Source organism: Canis lupus, chromosome 31 (genome assembly GCF_003254725.2).
Source record: "Canis lupus dingo isolate Sandy chromosome 31, ASM325472v2, whole genome shotgun sequence".
Classification (NCBI taxonomy): Eukaryota; Metazoa; Chordata; class Mammalia; order Carnivora; family Canidae; genus Canis; species Canis lupus.
Genome location: NC_064273.1, coordinates 35,586,029 through 35,605,418, shown reverse-complemented (window position 1 = coordinate 35,605,418; position 19,390 = coordinate 35,586,029). Strand labels below are relative to the sequence as shown.

The 19,390-nt window shown below is 45.8% G+C and overlaps 1 long non-coding RNA gene across 1 annotated transcript in view; it reads left to right on the top strand.

The window, feature by feature from the left end:
- Nucleotides 1-586: 586 nt before the first annotated feature.
- Nucleotides 587-19,390, top strand: part of LOC118352984 (uncharacterized) — a 42,490-nt gene continuing 23,686 nt past the window's right edge. Inside the window, exon 1 of the long non-coding RNA XR_004811056.2 lies at nt 587-725. This is a non-coding gene — a long non-coding RNA (uncharacterized LOC118352984). The remainder of the gene's footprint in view (nt 726-19,390) is intronic.

Here is a 19,390-nt window from a genome sequence, read left to right as displayed (position 1 = left end):
AGGATCGCGCCCTGGGCCAAAGGCAGGTGGCAAACCGCTGCACCACCCAGGGATCCCCGGAAGTGAGGTTTTTAGAAGAACATGTAGGTAACTCCGCTGTATGAGCAAAATTAGATCTTACTGAGTTGGTATGTAGGGTTTTCCTTTCCTTTTCTTTTTTTTTTTTTTTTTTTTGTAGGGTTTTTCAATCCGGGCAGCATTATTGATGTTTGGGGCCAGATAATCCTCTGCCGTGGGGCTGTCCTGGACAGGGTGGGACAGTTAGCAGCACCGCTGATCTCCATCTACTGGCAGGCCAGTGGCAACACCCCCATTGTGACCACCACAGATGTCTCCTGGGAGGCAAAACAGCCCCCCAACTTCAGTGGTTGAGAGCCACTGAATTTGACAATGAGGCTGGGAGGAGAGATGGCATTTGATACTCTGGGTCATCCTAGGTCCTGCACCACCTGGGAGCTCATCAGACTTGCAGACCCCTCACCCCACCTGAAGTGGGATGCTGGTTTTCACAAGATCGCTGTGTGAATGTTTGAGAATATGGCCAGGGCACCGGTGTGGTGTCCCCTGGAAGCAGTTTTATTGAAACAGCAATTCACCATCTGCATCCAGACAACATGAGATCAGAGCCAGAGGTCAGTGTGGAAGGGACGTGATGGTGGGCGGTGTCGGAACCTCCCAGACAAGGACCCAAGGTGGCTGGGTTCCTTACAGGAGAGCTCCACCAGGTGAGAGAGACAGTGGGAGGCCAGATGAGAGGGTGTACCTAGAGTGTACCTAAGGTGGGCCTTCCTGGATGGGAGGGCCGTGGGTGGGGACAGCCAAGGGAGAGGAGCCTTAATGACCGTCACAATCAGTGAACTGGGTGAGCAAGCCCGTTGCTATCACAGACTACCTGTTCCTCCCACATCTCCCTCCCAGACACCTTGCAAATGACAGGCAGGTGAGGCCACTTTTTCCAGGTGTGTGAAGGGGCTGCCCCCTGGTGGGTCAGGGAGCATGGGAGAGGCTGACCCCGCCTAGCCAGGGCCATCAGGGCACAGGGTGGCAGCAAGAGCCACTGCAGAGCTGCTGGGGAGCACGGAACCGACCTGCAGCCGGCCCCCCACTCTATCCCCAGACATCCCCGCAGGTGAGAGCTGGCAGGAGCATAGATGTCAAGGTTAGCTTTGAAAGGCAGGGGGAGCCACAGAAGGGCAGCCTGTGGGGATTTGCACAAACAGGATGGTGGCCCCGTGATGTCAATCCAATATCCAACTGGCACCCTTCCCGCCCCCATGTCATGTGGCAGCTCAGGTTTATGAGACTTGGCTTTTTTGTTCACCTCTGTCCCGGCATGTAGCTTGCTGCCCCACGGATGGCAGTTCCTTGGGAGATATCCTTCCACTGAATATATGGATGGATGCATGGACGGACAGACGGATGGATGGATGGATGGACAGATGGATGGATGGATGGGTGGATAGCCCTCTGACCCTCTCCCCTCCCCTGACCCTCTCCCATCCCCCACAGCGCTGACCACTACCTGGTGGTGTTTTAGGCACTTCATTGTGAACTTATTACCTGGAGTGTAACCCTTGCCCGCCACTGCAAGCTCCATGAAGATAAGGTCTTTGACCCATTCACAGCTGAGTCACCAGGGCCTCAGACAGGACCGGGATCAGAGCCCCCACTTCCTAAATATTTGTTTAAGGACCGAATAAATGAATAAGCAAATAAGGTAGAGATGCAGCAGGTTTATTTTCATAACTGCAAGAGTGACCTCTTCCTTCTTCCTCTTCCTCTGATGACTTGATTCATTTTATATTTACCTGCTTCTGGAAAAATTATTTGGAGGTTCCCTAGCAAAGGACCAAGAGGGGTGTCTTCATTTTCCTCATGCCACAATGCCAGGGGGCAGTTTTGTCTCTTGGATACACTCTCTTCTCTTTCACAGACATTAGAAACTGCTTGTATTAACATTTCCTACTTCTTCTACAAGTTTTGCTTAGCGAATGCTTTAATTCATCCATCCCTCGATCCCTCCATCTGTCTGTCCGTCCATCCACCCATCCATCCACCCATCCATCCATCCATCCATCCATCCATCCATCCATCCATCCAGTGAAAGGATATCTCCATCTGTCCATCCATCCATCCATCCATCCATCCATCCATCCATCCATCCATCCATCTATTCAGTGAAAGGATATCTCCCAAAGAACTGCCATCCATGGGGCAGCAAGCTATGTGCCAGGACAGAGGTGAGCAAAAAAGCCGAGTCTTGTAAACCTGAGCTGCCATGTGACTTGGGTGTTGTATCCCCGTTTTATAGGGAGGCGTTGTCAGAGGGGCCCTTTCCTCTTCCACTCATACAGCTGCTCCGTGGAAGCCTAGAAGAGCCGGCATGGGGGCCAGTTTTAAAGGGTGAGGGAAATGAAGGCCTTATGGACAGGTGAGGCATGGCTGACCATGTCACGAATTGTGAGACAGGCTGCCCCGACCATGGCAGGTAGCCCAGGCTTATGGCCTTCGGCCTTCTGGAGGGTTAGGTGAGTTCAAAAGCTGCTCCCTGCTAGGCCCACAGATGGGTGCGTGGGTGAGCATGGGGGCATGGAAGGGGCTGGAGGAGTAAGTGGATTCAAGGGGAGGGTCACAGCAGCTCTCCAAGAGTGAAACTGAGGTGTTTTTGCCAAGTGCCGTGGTACTGGAATGGATCTCAACACACACCCCTCATACACTGAAGATTTATACCGTCTAGGAATTCAAAACGTTTTAATGGGCTTGTAAAAACCATAGAGAAATACAGACAAGCATGCATTCACTGATCTGGAACAGAGTCCTTATATTCCCCAAGCCTGGTGTGATCGTAGGCTCCCATGGCCTGTTTCCCACTAGGTAACAGTCAGGCTAGGACACCGGCCAAGCTAACCAACATCCTCAGGGGGACAGCGTTAGGTCCTCACCCAATCTCAGGTCCTGCTGAGACGGCCTTCCACCCAAGGGTGCAGCCTGGTTGGGGTCTGAGGATGAGAGGCAGTAGTGTGTTTCCTGAAGGTGCCATTGGGGGTGAGGATGTAACCCAGACCTTGCTACTTACGGAGTGAGACCCATGGAGCAGCCCTGGATCACTGTGAGCTTGTTGGAAAGGCCTCGCCCCCCCCAACCCTCCAAGAATCTAAATGTGCATTTTAACAGGGTTCCAGTGTGATTCATGTTACCTTAAACTCGGAGAAGCCCTGACCCAGACAATTCTGTGCAAAGAATATTTACAGTCTTGGGGGTAAGAGAGTCTGGGGCATTATGGGAATGCGCATGGGGCAGGTGAGTGAGTGCCGATAGGCTTGAAAATGACTGCTCTGAGGATGCCCGGGTGGCTCAGCGGTTGAGGCTGCCTTCGGCTCAGGGCATGACCCCAGGGTCCTGGGATCGAGTCCTGCATCAGGCTTCCCACAGGGAACCTGCTTCTCCCTCTACCTGTGTCTCTGCCTATGTCTCTGAATCTCTCATGAATAAATAAAATCTTAAAAAAAAAAAAAAAGAAGAAGAAGAAAACGACTGCTCTGGTTCTATTTCTTGTCCTAAGGGGCCAGCAGCCCAGGACTGGAGTGTCCTGGCTCCCTCACCCAGCTGGGACTTTTACCCTCTTTCTCCTCTGCTGCAGTCTGCTTACGTCTCTAGCGCATGGAGTGCAGTCAATAAACAAGATACTGACTCACAGACGCTTTGCAGAGAGCTCTGCTCTTTCAGTGGCTGGCCTGTGGGGCCGTGGATGTGAACTCCTTGCACGTTTCTTCCTCACATATGCAGAGTTCAGCTGACCCACCCAGCAGAACAGGGCTCTTCCAGCAGAACAAGTAAAAAATGGACCCAGGAAATGAAGCAACTGTTTGCAAAATACATGAGACACAGAAGAAAAAAATTAATCTTACAAACAGGCAGATGGCTCTAAAACTAGCCAGAGTTTAAAAAATAATATTAATGTAAGTCAGGGGACCTGTCTCATCCCGCTGCTGAGAGGAGTATGAATTTGGAAATCCTCATGGAAAAGTATCCAAACGCTGATGGAGCAGACAGGCCCTGCCTGTTTCCTAGAACACAGGGATGCTGTCTGTGCCAACTATGTCACGAAGCTGTCAGAGGGCTCCAAGGAGCATTCCCTGACCCCAACACTACTCAAACAATCAAAACAGGAATTGGGTATTTTAATGGTTGCCACGCAGGAACCTGGGGTTTCTATTCCACACTTACGAGGCTAGGACAAGTCACCGTTGCTTAGCACGGATTAGAACTGGTTCTGTCTGCAACCGGGTGCTCCCTGCTTCATGCACTCCAGCCGCGTCTATCAAGCACCTGCTGTATTCTCGGCGGGGCAGATCCAGCCAGCCCATAGCAGCCAGCCCAGCCAGCATTGGTCCTGGTTGTCTGGAGTCTGTTATTACATAATCTGATGGTCATTCTTGACTTCAGGTATGGTGCCAGCTTGCAGGGTACCTAGAGACGAGCGTGACCGGTGTGTCATGGGAGAGGTAGATTTGGATCAGATTGAGGCTGGCCTTGAGTGCTTGAATTTGGATTTTCTTCCTGTAGCTACAGCAGGCCAGGGGAAGTGTTTAGGCTGGGACTGATCCAACCCAGAGAGAAGGTGGTTTCAAGGTGGGAGAAGCAGACAGCCAGGAGATGAATAAGGGAGCCAACTCAAGAGCCTAGAAGACAGATCATGAGAACAACTCTGGTGAAGGGGGTACAACATGAGGTCCCTAGAAGATAGAACTAAAATGACTGATGACCCATTGAGGATGGGGAACCAGGGAGTGGGAAGAGGTGAGAATGACTTGGTTTCCCGCCCAGGGTGTGGATGCGTGGCGCTGCCATCCACCAAGACAGAGAAGGAAGTAAGAGCAGGATCAAGGGAGAGGCACAGCAAGAAAATAATGGGCAAGGTTTCCAAATTTGTTTTTTAATGGTATCTTCAGGTTATAAAAATATATTTAGGAAATACATAATTTGCAAAAGAACAGTTTAAATCACCTATAATTCTTCCACAGATAACTTCAACTTTTTAGTGCATTTCTTTCGAGTGTTTGGGGTATGTGTGTGTACATTTAAAATGGTGATCTTACTACATAGACAATTCGTATCCTTTTTCTCTTAATCACTCTCTGACCTTAAAATTATTTAAAAATATATATATATTTATTTATTTTTAGAGAGGGTGCATGCGAGTAGAGGAGGGGCAGAGGGAGGGAGTCTCAAGCTGATTCCATGCCCAGCACGGTGCCTGACTCAGGGCTCGATCCCAGGACCCTGAGATCACGACCTGAGTGGAAATCAAGAGACAGATAGTTCACTGACTGATCCATCCAGGAGCCCCTAAAACAGGTTTTTAAAAGTTACCTTGTATTCCACCCTATAGATATGTGGCAGTTAGTTTATTCCTTTACTTCTGGACACTTGGACCATTTCCACTTTTTTCCACCTTGAAAAACACAACAATGTATATGTTTGTAATAAGTCTCTATCCAAGTTTCAATAAAAGAGTTTAAAAATATTTAAATAACCAAACTACAGGGACACATGGGTGGCTCAGTCAATTAAGCATCTGCCTTGGCTCAGGTCATGATCCCAGAGTTCCAGAATGGAGCTCCACATAGGCTCCCTGCTTGGCAGGGAGTCTGCTTCTCCTTCCCCCTTCTGCTCCTCCTGCCTGTGCTCTCTCTCTCTCTCAATCTGCCAAATAAATAAAATCTTTAGAGAAAAAAAAAAAAAAAACAAATATAACCAAACTACAATATTTCTGTAGCAAAAAAAGAAAAACAAAGGCAACAAAAAACCCCTCAAAACCCCAAAACCTTGAAATTATATAAACATATACACAATAAAAGCTGAAGGCAGACTCCCAGTATGAGTGGGGCATGTAATCCTGTCCTAGAATCACGGAAGTGAAATAAGAAAAGTGAAAAAAAACAAACAAAACAAAGCAAAAACAAAAAAAAAAAAAAAACACAAAATGAACCACAAAGCTCTGAACTCCACATTTTTAGGGAAACTAGGAGGGAGAGATAAGCTGCAGACTTCAAAGAATGCACAGGAGCTGCCAAAAGCAGCTGAGTGAGGGCAGAGGTCCTGGGAAGAAATGCAGGGATGAAGGACAGCTCAAGGTCCTTGGTTCCAGCAGCATCCAGCCTTAGAAGGCACCAGAAGGAAGTCCGTGTCCACTGATGAGGCACTCACCCTGAAGTGTAAAAGTCCTGTTTCTTCTTTTCCTGGAAAAGAAGAGAAGCGTAAATGAGGCAGGTGGCCTTCCTCAGAGAATCAGAAGAGTTAGCACACATATGCTCCATATTTCCAGAGAACAGTCTGCCTCTCTGGCAGCAGAGAAAGAGGAAATATCAGAACCATGAAAGCCAGGGGGTTATGTGAAACCTGTGTGCTCTTTCCCTTGGAATGTCCTGCAGGCGGCTGGTCCCCAGCTTCCTGGTGAGTGAGTGAGTGAGTGAGTGGCTAAAAAAGAAATCAAGCAGAACTGATGAGCAGATGTTATAAGAAATAACATGTGGAATAGCGTGGCCGAGCTTACCATCTAATGAAGAACACTCCAGAAAAAGGTATTCAGAGAGCAGATGCACAAACTTGAGTGTGCATTTCATCGCAAATGGAAACAAAAAAAAGACAATTCATTGAAGCAATTCGTCTAGTGAAGGAGGCCCATAACGAAGAAATGCATAAAGGTGGGAAGGATGGCAAAATAAGAGGAGGAGATAAAATTCTAACTGACTGAACTCACGAAAGACACAGAAGAAAAACACAAAGCCACCAGACGATGCACCAGGGAAAAGAGATGCTCATGAAAATATAGTAAATAACAAGACAGGTAAAAATGAGGTCAGTAAAAAATTTATGGAAATAAAGCAATATTTTTAAAGTATTGTAAAATGATGGCTATAGAAGACAAGCCAGGTGGAGTTAACACAGGCATAATTGAAGTTCACATTAAGAGCAGGGAGGGGCTAATGCAGTGGATCAGAAGAACCATTTAACATTTCTTGACCCCAAATGGTCAGCATGAGACATGTCCTAGTTATAAGGCTTTAGAGATAAGAGTCTTTGGGGCACCTGGGTGGCTTGTCAGTGAAGCGTCTGCCTTTGGCTCAGGTCATGATCTTGCGGTCCTGGGATCCAGCCCTGAATCACGCTCCCTGCTCAGTGGGGAGCCTGCTTCTCTCTCTTCCTCCACCCTCCCTGTCCCCTGCTTGTGCTTACTGTCTCACATATGCTCTCTGTCTCGATCTCTCCAGAATAAATAAATGAAAATAGTAAAATCTTTAAAAAAAAAATTACAAAGAGTCTTCAGGACAGCTAGGGAAAAAAAAGGTCAAGTCATGTCAGATAGGAAGGGGATAGAGCGCTGGTGTCAGTTTCCCCCAAAGCAATGTTCAAATCCAGAAGGCAGGAATGTCATGCCATAAGGTATGAGAGAAAGAGAGAGAAAGCAAAATGAAGCTTTTATACAAGCCAAACTTTAAGTTTAAAGGCCACAAAATGGTTTTTAAGAAGCAAGGACTCAAGAGATACTGTTCCTGTAAGCCCTTTGTGAGGAAATTACCAGAAAGAAGTTTTTTCCCCAATCCAGAGGTAGGTGGGGAGGCTGGCAAACAAGATGGTGACACGCAGAGTGCAGGTGCCAGCAAGCTGGAAGGGAATACAGTGTTTCTATATCCTGGGTGATGTTGGAACAATACAACAAACCAGAACCACAGAGGGAAGCAGGAAGGCAAATACAAGGTAGAATGAATCCAGTGATTCTCGTCTGTAGCGGTTGAGAGCCAAAAGAAATCAAATGGGGCTGCAAACCAAGCAAGAGAGGCATGCGTATTCATCGTGGTACTGAGGTCACTAAGTGAGGTGATGGCTGAGAGGGAGGGCAGGGAGGAAATGCTCACCTTGGGGAGGCTCCCATAGGCTGGGACAAATGTAAGACCAAGGGACTTCCCCTCTGCCATTATATAAAGCTGTAATTATAAAGGCAACAAAAAGGAAGAGGCTCCCTGGAAAAAAAGAAATACAACAAGGGGAACCTGGGTGGCTCAGTGGGGTGAGCATCCGACTCTTGGTTTCGGCTCAGGTCATGATCTCAGGGTTGTGGGATGGAGCTCAGCACTCAGCTGCGAGTCTATTTGAGATTTTCTCTCTCTGCACCTGCCCCTGCCCCAATAAATAAATAAATCTTAAAAAAAAAAAAAAAAGAAGTGCACACAAAAAGGTAAAGCAAACCTTTCTTTTTACACAGTGAAAGAAACAACCTGTACAAACGTGGGCATAAGCCCACAGGACACACAGGGCGGAAACAAGGTCATCTTGTCGTGGGAATGAATGCAACTGGTTCAAGTCCTTTACTTAGAAAAGAAAAAATAAATAAAAGATTTGTTGAATGCGTCATCAGAAAAACTCCACTCTGGGTGATCTGGAAAGGGCAAAAATACAGGGGATGGACATAGCCCAGCAGGCCACCGCAGCCAGGAAATAAGCTCTGGGGTCTTAGAAGTAGTCAAGGAGACATTAGATAGAACTTAGATAACACCTAAGCCAAAAGGCTTTTTACATGCTACGAAGAGGCGTACTTCTCCTTATTTGTTAGTGGGTGATTCCTCACGAATGTGTAATCGATAATACAACACGTATGGACAAAGCCATAGAACAGCGCTGTTTCTAAAGCGGACATGTGATGAGCTCTATAGAAGCACACAGATGACGGGATGCCCGGGTGGCTCAGCGGTTGAGCATCTGCCTTCGGCTCATGTCGTGACCCCGGGGTCCTGGGATCGAGTCCCGCATCGGGATCCCCGCAGGGAGCCTGCTTCTCCCTCTGCCCATGTCTCTGCCTCTCTCGTGAACAAATAAATAAAATCTTACAAAAAAATCTCCCTCTGGTGAAAGAGGAAACAAGCTGAAATAGTCATAGTTTTTAGAATACAGTGATACCACATGTAAATTATGAAACAAATTAAAGCAGCACTCAAGGAAGACTTGATGCCACAAAGCTTTTATCAATGAAACAGAATGAAACCAAATGAATTAGGGGCTCTTCATCTTGGGGTTGTGAGTTTCAAGCCTCACGCTGGGTGTGGACCCTATTTAAAAAAAAGGAATCCTCAATCAAGAAACTAAAGCAGAGGGTGCCTGGGTGGCTCAGTCCAGTTGAGCGTCCAACTCTTGGTTCTCATTCAGATCATGATCTCATGGATTGTGGGCTGAGCCCTGACTCAGGGTCCAAGGGATTCTTTCCCTCTTCCTCTCCCTCTCTCTCTGCTCCTCCCCCTACTCATGGGCTCTCTTTCAAATAAAGAAAATCCTAAAAAAAAAAAAAAGAAATGTAAGCAAAAAGAGATTCACAAAACAGAAATGAGTAACAGCAGTAAACAGTAGAATTGATCCTTAAAACCTTTAAATCAGATTTTTTTAAAAAAGGTTTTATTTACTTATTTGTTTGAGAGAGAGAGAGCAAAATAGGCAGAGCAGCAGACAGAGGCAGAGGGAGAAGCAGGCTCCCCACTGAGCAGAGAACCCGACATGGGACTTGATCTCAGCACCCCGGGATCATGACCTGAGCCAAAAGCAGACACTTTACTTACTGAGCCACCCAGGAGCCCCGATCCTTAAAACCTTTACAAAAATAGACCCTTAAAACAATAAAGTGGTTAAGTCATGAGCTACCTTGATATAATAAAAAGATACATAAAGTGAGGAATGAGGGAAAAACAAGTTACAAAAACTGGAAAAATGGGGAAAGGAATCATAAGACTGTTATGCTTAACTTTTAAGTATAACTTGGAACCCTGGGTTAAAATGCATAATTTTATAAGATGTAATTTATCAAAACTGATTTTATGTTTAAAAGATTTTATTTATTTATTTATTCATGAGAGGCACAGAGGGAGAGGCAGAGACACAGGCAGAGGGAGAAGTGGGCTCCATGCAGGGAGCCCGATGTGGGACTTGATCCCTGGACCCCGGGATAATGCCCTAAGCCGAAAGCAAGGCTCAACCACTGAGCCACCCAGGTGTCCCATCAAAACTGATTTCAAAATAAAGAGAAAATCTAAGCAGCTTATTTCCATAAAACACATAGAGAAAGGTACCAGGTGCTAGTTTGCAAAAGAGTATTATGCACAGAGAATTCTAAGGAAATTCTACCAAGCTTTTATTTTTTTAAAGATTATTTATTTATTTATTCATGAGAGACACACAGAGAGAGGCAGACACAGGCAGAGGGAGAAGCAGGCTCCCTGTGGGGACCCCAATGCGGGACTGGACGCTGGGACCCTGGGGTCACGCCCTGAGCCGAAGGCCATTGCTCAACCACTGAGGGACCCGGGTGTCCCTAAACTTCTAAAGAGTGAATAATTTCATTAAGCTCTTCCAGATCTCAGGAAAAAGGGTAAAAGACCCAAATTATTTTCACGAAGTGAGCATAGCATTGATAACACCTGACAGACTGCAGAAAAAGAAAGCCACAGACAAAACACAGTTGTGAATATGGTCAGGAAAACGTTAGGGAAAACAGGAGCAAACAGAATCAAAAAGCACTAAAAGAAAAATACATCACAATAACACAATAACAAAGGTTATTCCGAAAACATGAATGGTTCACTGTTAGGAAATCTGGTAGTATAATTCACAAAGTTATGAACTATAAGGACAGAAATGATATCTTCCATAGACAATAAGAAAGTACCTGACAAAATTGTAAAATTTATGATAAAATTCTTGTTTTTTAAGATTTTATTTATTTATTCATGAGAGACACACAGATAATGGCAGAGACACAGGCAGAGGGAGAAGCAAGACTCCACACAGGGAGCTCGATGTGGGACTCAATCCCAGACCCCGGGATCATGACCTGAGCTGAAGGCAGATGCTCAACCACTGAGCCACCCAGGTGCCCCTATCAGAGCTCGATGTGGGGCTCAATCCCATGACCCTGAGATTAAGAGTCAGATGTTCAACCGACTGAGCCACCCAAGTTGTCCCATATAGATTTATTTTAAGGAACTGGTTCATATAATTGTGGAGCCTGGCAAGTCCAAAATGCAGCGCAGCCAGGCAGGCTGGAGACCCAGGGAGTTAAAGTGGCAGCTTGAGTCTGCAGGCTGTCTGGAGGCAAAATTCAGTCGTTTTCTCTTAAGACATTCAACTAATTGGACAAAGCCCACCTGCAGACTAAGGGGTAATGCACTTTATTCAATATCCACTACTTTAAATGTTAAGCTCATCTAAAAAATATCTTCCCAGCAACACTGACACAAAATTAACCATGAGAAATGGATACTTCTTCAACATAGTAAGTTGTACCTTTCTCAGACAATAGCATCAGGTTTTAAAGTCAGGAATGAAATAAGATAGTCTTTACTATTTAACACTCTACTGAAAGTACTAGACAATGTAATATGACAAGAGAAAGGAATCAGAGGTGCAAATATTGGAGAGCACAAAGGGAAACTATCACTATATATGACACATACACCTGCAAAATCCAAAATAGTCACCTGAAATATCTCAAAGGAATTCACTAAGAAGCAGGATACAAAATTAAAATACAGAAACAGGCAGCTTTCATATTGACAAACAACGAGGAGGTAGGAGATTTAATGGCAGAAAAATCTCATTTGCAATAACAACAACAACAAAAGATTAAATGCCTAGAAATAAATTTAACAAGAAATTGGCAAGACCTAGGCCAAGGAACAAAAACGAGAAGTAAATGAATAGAAGCACGTTTCCTCTTCTTGGAGAGGATGCCTTAACCTCAGAGAGGTGTCAAGGTCTCCCTAAGTTCAATTGTAAACGTATGTGATTCCAATAAACATCCCAATACGCACTGGGGAGGGGAGCATCTATACAAACTGATTCAATTGTTTGTGAAAAAAGAACAGGGTCACCTGGGTGGCTCCGTCGATGAAGTGTCTGCCTTCGGCTCAGGGCGTGATCCCGGAGTCCTGGGATCGAGCCCCGCATCGGGCTCCCTGCTCAGCAGGGACCAGAGCCGAAGGCAGACGCTTCACCGACAGAGCCACCCAGGCATCCCAAGCCCCTGTTTATAAGTCTTATAAAAAAAAACTTGGAGGTGGGAAGACGTTTCTAACAGACTTACATCCAGAAGGCTTATCAAAAACATTTTGTAAATCTGAGTATGTGTGAGGGCACACACCCTTCTCAAAGGGAAAAGCAAAAAAACCCCCAAGCCTAACAAATTCAGTCAAAAGCCATGACAAACCGACAAAGAAAACTGCAACTGATAAGCACCCCCAACCTTTTTGAGACATAACCATCACCCCTGTGCGGCTTATGGGGTGGGCACCTGGCCGAGCATGCTACGAAGATTAGCTCAGTTCATGTGTCTACCGCCCCTGTGAGGCAGCATTCGCATGAACACCGTTCTGCAGCTGGGAAATGCAAGGAGGAAGGGTTAATTTGCCCAAATCACACAGAGAGTTATGAAGTTAACGCGTAAGGAGACCTCCGTGTGGAAAGCCTGTAATATGTACACCAATATATCTATGGGGTGGTTTCCTAGAAATCGACCAACAGCCCTATGGAAAAATGGGCAAAAGATATCCCAAGTTGCTCATCATAAAAGATCTGCAGTTTAGAACTACACTGAAATATGTCCTTCTCCACCCGTCAGCTTGGCAAAAATTTCCAAGTTTCACCACCAGCTTCTTGATGAGAGAAGAGGAAAACAGGCACACTCATGCATGACTGTGGGAGCGTAATTTGGAATAATCCTTATAAAAGGCAATTTCACAGTGCTCATGGGGATTATAAATGCAGCTGTCGTCCGACCCAGCAGTTCCCCTCCTGGAAACACATCCCCGCCACATAATGATGTTTGCATAAGGTTATTCATTGCAGCCACATCTATAGAAGCAAAAGATGGCAAACAACCCAGATGAAGTCATCAAGGGGCCAGTTACATAAAGAATGGGACAGGCGCACCGTGGATATGACGCATCTGGGAAAAAACATACAGAGCAACCTCCCAAAGGTAAATTATGTGGGGGGGGGGGGGTGGGAAGAAGAAGAAAGCAGAGTGGTGTATATAGTTTGTTACGTCTTTATATTACAAGAGAGAAAATAAACACATATGCTGATTAGCGCCTAAAGATAAATCGGGAGGCGATGGCAAGTTACCTCGAGAAGACGATGGGTCAGGAGTACAAAGAAGAATTCTCGCCATATGCTGTTCTGATTTTTGAACCCTGTAAATATATCATGTATTCAAAAGAGTAAGTGGAGAAACACAACAGCTCCAACATTGTGTCTTATACCATAACAGGAATTAAAAAAAATAAGGACATAAAAAAAAAATAAGAACGTAAGATACAAAGCACAAATATCAGAAAGGAGCTAAGATTACCATCATTTGCAGGTGACATAACTTTATTCTTGGAACCTCCCCACACACACCCTGATATTTGTCAGCAGAACAAAATTAACTAGAAACAGTAAGTTTACTAATGTGGTCAGTTACAGAATCAACAGGGAAAAACAGGTGCTTTCAGATACATAAGCAATAATCAATATTCTTTCTTTCTTTTTTTTTTTAAAGATTTTATTTGTTTATTCATGAGAGACGCACAGAGAGAGGCAGAGACACAGGCAGAGGGAGAAGCAGGCTCCCTGTGGGGAGCCCGACATGGGACTCGATCCCAGGACGCCGGGATCACACTCTGAGCTGAAGGCAGATGCTCAACCACTGAGCCACCAAGGCATCCCAGCAATAACCAGTTTTCAAATGTAATTTAAAAAATCTCATTCACAGGGCTCAGCAGAGAGCCTGCTGCTTCTCCTTCTCCCTCTGCCCCTCTCCCTACTTGTGCGCTCTCTCTCTCAAATAAAATCTTAAAAAAGAAATCTCATTCATAAGGACAACAGAAAACTCAAAACCCTTGTGAATTAAGTTATCAAGAAATCGGTGTGGATCGACATGAAATGAAGCCCACTGGGGGACTGCGACAGAGGACAAATCCAGACAGAACTACTTGTTCCAGGGGATTCAAGGCCTCCCGCTCACAACGACGTAAATTCTCCCTGAATTTTTCCGCATATACATTCAGTATGATTCCAAAACAAATCTCAACTGGATGATTCCAGAGACATCATCCAATATTTCTAAAGGACATCCAGGAGGATAAAGTATATAACATCGCTTGTGTGAGAGGACTACCTTCTCACGGGGGGTGGGAGCGGGTGTTTTATATATTAATCATATATTAATACTAATTATATTCATCCTCCTTATACTAAAATCACATTAGTAAAGGACAGTCACAAAAGCAGTGGGCGCAGGTGCAAAGGCAGGAACACGCCTGGATAAGAAGAGTCCAAAAATGGCCCTTAGTAAATGCAGCAATTTAGAAAATGCTAAGAGGTCGCCAATTAATGAACAGGCTCAAGCCCATTGACCAATCACGTAGCATGCACAGCACAAATATGTCATTTAGAAACATGGAAGTGGGGGCGCCTGGGTGGCTCAGTCGGTTAAGCGTCTGGCTCTTGGTTTCGGCTCAGCTCATGACCTCGGCGTGGTGAGATGGGCCCTGAGTTGGGCTCGGTGCTCAGTAGGGAGCTGGCTTGAGATTCTCTGCCTCACTCTTCCGTGGCCCCGGTCACTCATGGTTTCTTTCTGTCTCAAATAAGTGAATAAATCTCAAACAAAAAAACACAGAAGCAGCTCCAGAGCAAACAAAATTTGCACAATAGGACCTAAAGTTGGGTAGGGGCGCGGCTGGGGACCGCTGCTTTTGTGAAAAGCATCCTGAGATTACTTGAATTTTTAATAATGATGTCGATGTAGGATTTGAATAAAAATAATTAAAAATCCCTAAATGATTCCTATCATCCAGGATCCCCACTTCTAGGAGTCACAGGTTACTGTGAATGTAATTCACTCGCTAGATTCTTGTATTTTATACACACATCCCGATTAGCATATTTCTCTTTAAAAATGGATGTAATACGGGCATGTCATTCAGCAAACCACTTCTCTCTCTCTCTCTCTCTCTCCATTATTTCTGGGCTTGTCCACATTTCTGTTTCTTTAGGATAGATTCCAAGAGAAGTATCGATTCAGGGACGATGTGGGTGCTTTTGGGCTCTCTGTAATGAGTGCCCCAGCTTATACCCCTCGTCAGCCCAGCAGGAAACGGTTCACCTCTTAGGCATCTATTCATCATTAAAGCTGTGCTCACTTGATTTCTAACTATGTAAGCATTTTGCAGACATTGTAAGATTGATCCTGTTTCTTGACCACTCGCGTCCCACTTTTGCCAGCTTTTGCAGGCTTTGCTTCCGGGCTCTCAGGTTCTTTGGGGTTTTAAGGGTAGCAGGGGTTTGTTTTTAATGAGGCATGGTTAGCAGGAGCAGAAGAGACTGTCCTGAAGTAGATCCCGGGAACCAGAAGGCATGGCATGCACGCAGGGCTGTGTGGGGAGCCACCAGGGACGCCTGGGAGGCAGGAGGAGGAGGAGGAGGAGGAGGAGGAGGAGATTCCATGAGCCTTCACTGTGGCTTGCAGAGGGAAGAATGGGTAAGGCAGGGTAGAGAGGCTCGGGTTTGGCTAGGGCACAGGGACAGTCATCCTTTGTTGCCTGGTATCTGACCCTGGGGGAGATGTGGGCAGGGGACAGCGGCCCAGAGTGTGGCTGTGGGTTCTGGACCACCGGCTTGCATCTGCAAGGTCCGCACCCAAATGTGTGGTTTACTCTGCAGTGAGCTGCTTGCTTTCTCTGGGAATTCTGCTAACTCTGGGAGTCCAGTCTCTCTGTGGCCAGCAAGGTCCCACATGTGGGAGCGTCAGAATACAGAAAATAAAGACATGGGTAATACATCTGACTTACCGGTATGAAATTTTTATATGCAATGGACAGCAGGCCTTTTTTTTTTTTTTTTTTTTTTTTTTTTTACCATGATGAGAGCCTATGGACTCTCATCCTGTGGGTGGGAGCATCTTTGCTCCAGACCTCTTGAGTTCTCTGAATATGTGCCCTTGCCTTCCACCCTGCAGCTTAAAAAATATTTTTAGTAACATGTCTACCTACCTGATGGGGCCCGATCCGAGGATGGAATGTCAGTGCACCCGATATGTCTGGCCAGAACTCCCTGTTCATCAAGCGTTAGCTTCCACCCTTATATTTGTAAATATACAAATATATATTTGTAAGCGTGTAAATAGGTATCTCCTGCAATATTTTCCCTTATAGCATTTTTATTTAAGCACACGTCAGTTTTAACTTTTTTTTTTTTAAATTTTTATTTATGATAGTCACAGAGAGAGAGAGAGAGAGAGAGAGGTGCAGAGACACAGGCAGAGGGAGAAGCAGGCTCCATGCACCGGGAGCCCGACGTGGGATTCGATCCCAGGTCTCCAGGATCGCGCCCTGGGCCAAAGGCAGGCGCTAAACCGCTGCGCCACCCAGGGATCCCAGTTTTAACTTTTAAAAACAGTATTTTCCCTTTCGATTCTCACATTTTAACCTTTATAAAGACAGCAGCACAACGGCTGAGATCATAGGTCTGGCGATCAGACTAACTGGTTTTTGAATCTGGACCTGCCAGTGAGTGAGAGCCTGGAGCATTCATGGCACCCCCCTGTGACTCAGTTTCCTTCCCTCTGCGGCAGCCAAATAAGACAGGCCAGGTGCTGGAAACGTGTATTTGGGGATCATCCCCAAGGTTCACTATAGATCTCTAGCCTGCATACTTTAAACATTCTATCTTAGAGCAGGATGGAGGAGTAAACACCCCTGGGTAGTTGCTGGGTATAGCTTAATTACATGCCGACGCTTGATGAAATTTGCCAACAAATGCACAGAACAACAAAAAAATAAAAGCACAAATGTCATTCCACAAAGTTTCACAACACCACCACCTAGTGACAGGCATACAAAACCACAACTGCAACGTCACCCATAGCTTAAGAATGGCAAAATGATAAATCTGTGTAAAAAAATAAAATAATATAAAATTAGAGCACCTGGGTGGTACAGTTAATCCCCCAGGGTCCTGGGATCAAGCCCCACACCAGGCTCTCTGCTCAGAGGGGAGCTGGCTTCTCCCTCTGCTCTCTCTCTCTCTCTCTCTCTCTTTCTCACATGAACCTTCAAGCAAAATCTTTAAAAAGAAAAGCATGAAGCTGAAATCAAATGATCTTTTTCATTAATGGAAAGCAAACCTCCTATTCTCCTTCTCCAGTGACTATACTGCTTCACTTCCTAAAGGTTTGAAATTCCCCCCCCCCCCCCCCCCGCTTATCACCAAACCTAAGTGTGTTTTTACAAGGTTTGGTGCAGCAGCCAGATCACAGCTCATGAGTGACATCTGTCTTCATGATTTCTGCTCCCCCAAAGTTGGCAACATCCTGCTCTAGAAACTGACCCACTCAGGTGGACCCTTATGCTCCTGGAAAGCACGGCTAGCAGCGCCTGGCGAGACAATGTGGTGCAGAGGTTAGCTCGCAGGTGGATGGACTGGGGTCTATGCCCAGGCAGATACTTTTCGGGCTGGGGGTTCCTGGGCATGTGTTTGTCTGCTGGATTCGGAGAACACCATCTCCTTGCAGGGTGAATGTGGCATGAGCACCCCATCCGGCCACAGTCCGTCCCCAGGATGAGACTGACACCCCGTCCAATCTTTATGACCCCCTTAAACATGCTTAGCTGTACCTGGTCTCTTCCCACTCCTGAGGGTTCTCACGTCCCCAAGTACTGTATTCTCCTCCCATTTTACATTGCAGTGATCAGGCCAAGACTCTCCCTACAGTTTTATCTTCGACGCTTTCCAGGAATCTATTTTGTGGCAGCAGAGGCAAGTGGATCATGACTCGTCACGGGCAGTAACTTCCAAAGCTTGACTTGAACAAAAGCGTTAAAACAGTACCAAACCCAACAAGTTGAAAGTATTATTTATTCAAACAAACCGAACTCTTTTATTTCCTTTCCAATGGTATACATCTTAAATTCGTGGGGCATATAAGTAGAAAAATAAGATTATTTTTTAGAAAACTCGAGTTTTGAGGCGCCCACCAGCCAGGGCTGCAGATGCAGAGCCACTTCTGAAGTGGGGTGCATACCTCTTTCACCCCAACTGCTGGCCTAGCACAGCTTAATTTTAAATCAACATGGCATGCCAAAAACAGAGGGAAAGCCCCAGAGGGGAACAACAAACTATCTTATTTAGGCCTTTTCAGAAATGAAAGTTGCACACATTAATACATTCTGCAAAGCACCGCTGCTAAGTGAGCACTGCTTCAGAGGGTGAGGTCTGTGAGCTCCTCGGCCACAGCAGACCCCCACCTCCACCCCCCCACCCCCCCACCAAGGCAGCAGCAAAGACGTCCTTCTTAAGAAAAAATAAGTCATTGCTTTCAGGGACTGAACATGGGGATTTTCAGCTTGCAGTCTATTTAACTGCACGGATTAACAGAAATAGCAGGAAATACCTCCTCGTCGATTATAGAAATTCGGCTTTTGTGAGCCCATGGCCAATCCCACTCATTTCAGCTGATTCCTGACGTCCAGAACTTTCCATCATCATGCAGTTCCCCTCACGTGATCCACGCACTTCCAAGGCCAAACAGGATTTCCGAGCTCGCCGACAAGAACGTGTGACATGGGACGCACTAGATGACACATTATCACCACTGAGGCAAAGGAGAAAAAGCAATTCCAAGTTGTTACCCCTAGCGAGAGAGAACACAAAGTTGTGTAAGAAAAATGGAATTATGGGAGTGCATTTTTGGTGATTTTCACTATAGATGATGAACAGATGCTTTAGCTTTGGTTTTTTAATCTCCAAAAGATCATCTTTTAATGTGTTTTTAACCTTCATTCAGAAGCATTAACTTCAAAATTGTAAGGCTTGTGTGAAACTTTACTTCAATAGGTAGACAGGAGCCAGCGAAAAGCCTTGCTTTTATTGGAAACTTTCAGAGACCCATACATAGAGCATTTCCTGGAGAAAAAGTAATAAGTCCTGCCCTCGGGAGACACCTGCCTTCTCACGATACGCTGGTCAGTGCATGTGCCATGGAAAAAGTACATATATTCCAACCTAAGTGTAGCAAATCCTATGGAAAAACCCCAACGGTAAAGAAGGCTGGATTTCAAAGATGCTCAAGGTTTCTTTTTTTTTTTAAGGTTTTATTTATTTATTCATGAGAGACACAGAGAGAGAGGTAGAGACACAGGCAGAGGGAGAAGCAGGCTCCCTACAGGGAGCCCGATGTGGGACTTGATCCCAGGACCCAGGGATCCTGCCCTGAGCTGAAGGCAAACGCTTAACCACTGAGCCACCCACAGGCATCCCGATGCTCAAGGTTTCATTTCTCCCCATCATGACACCATTCTAGAAATCT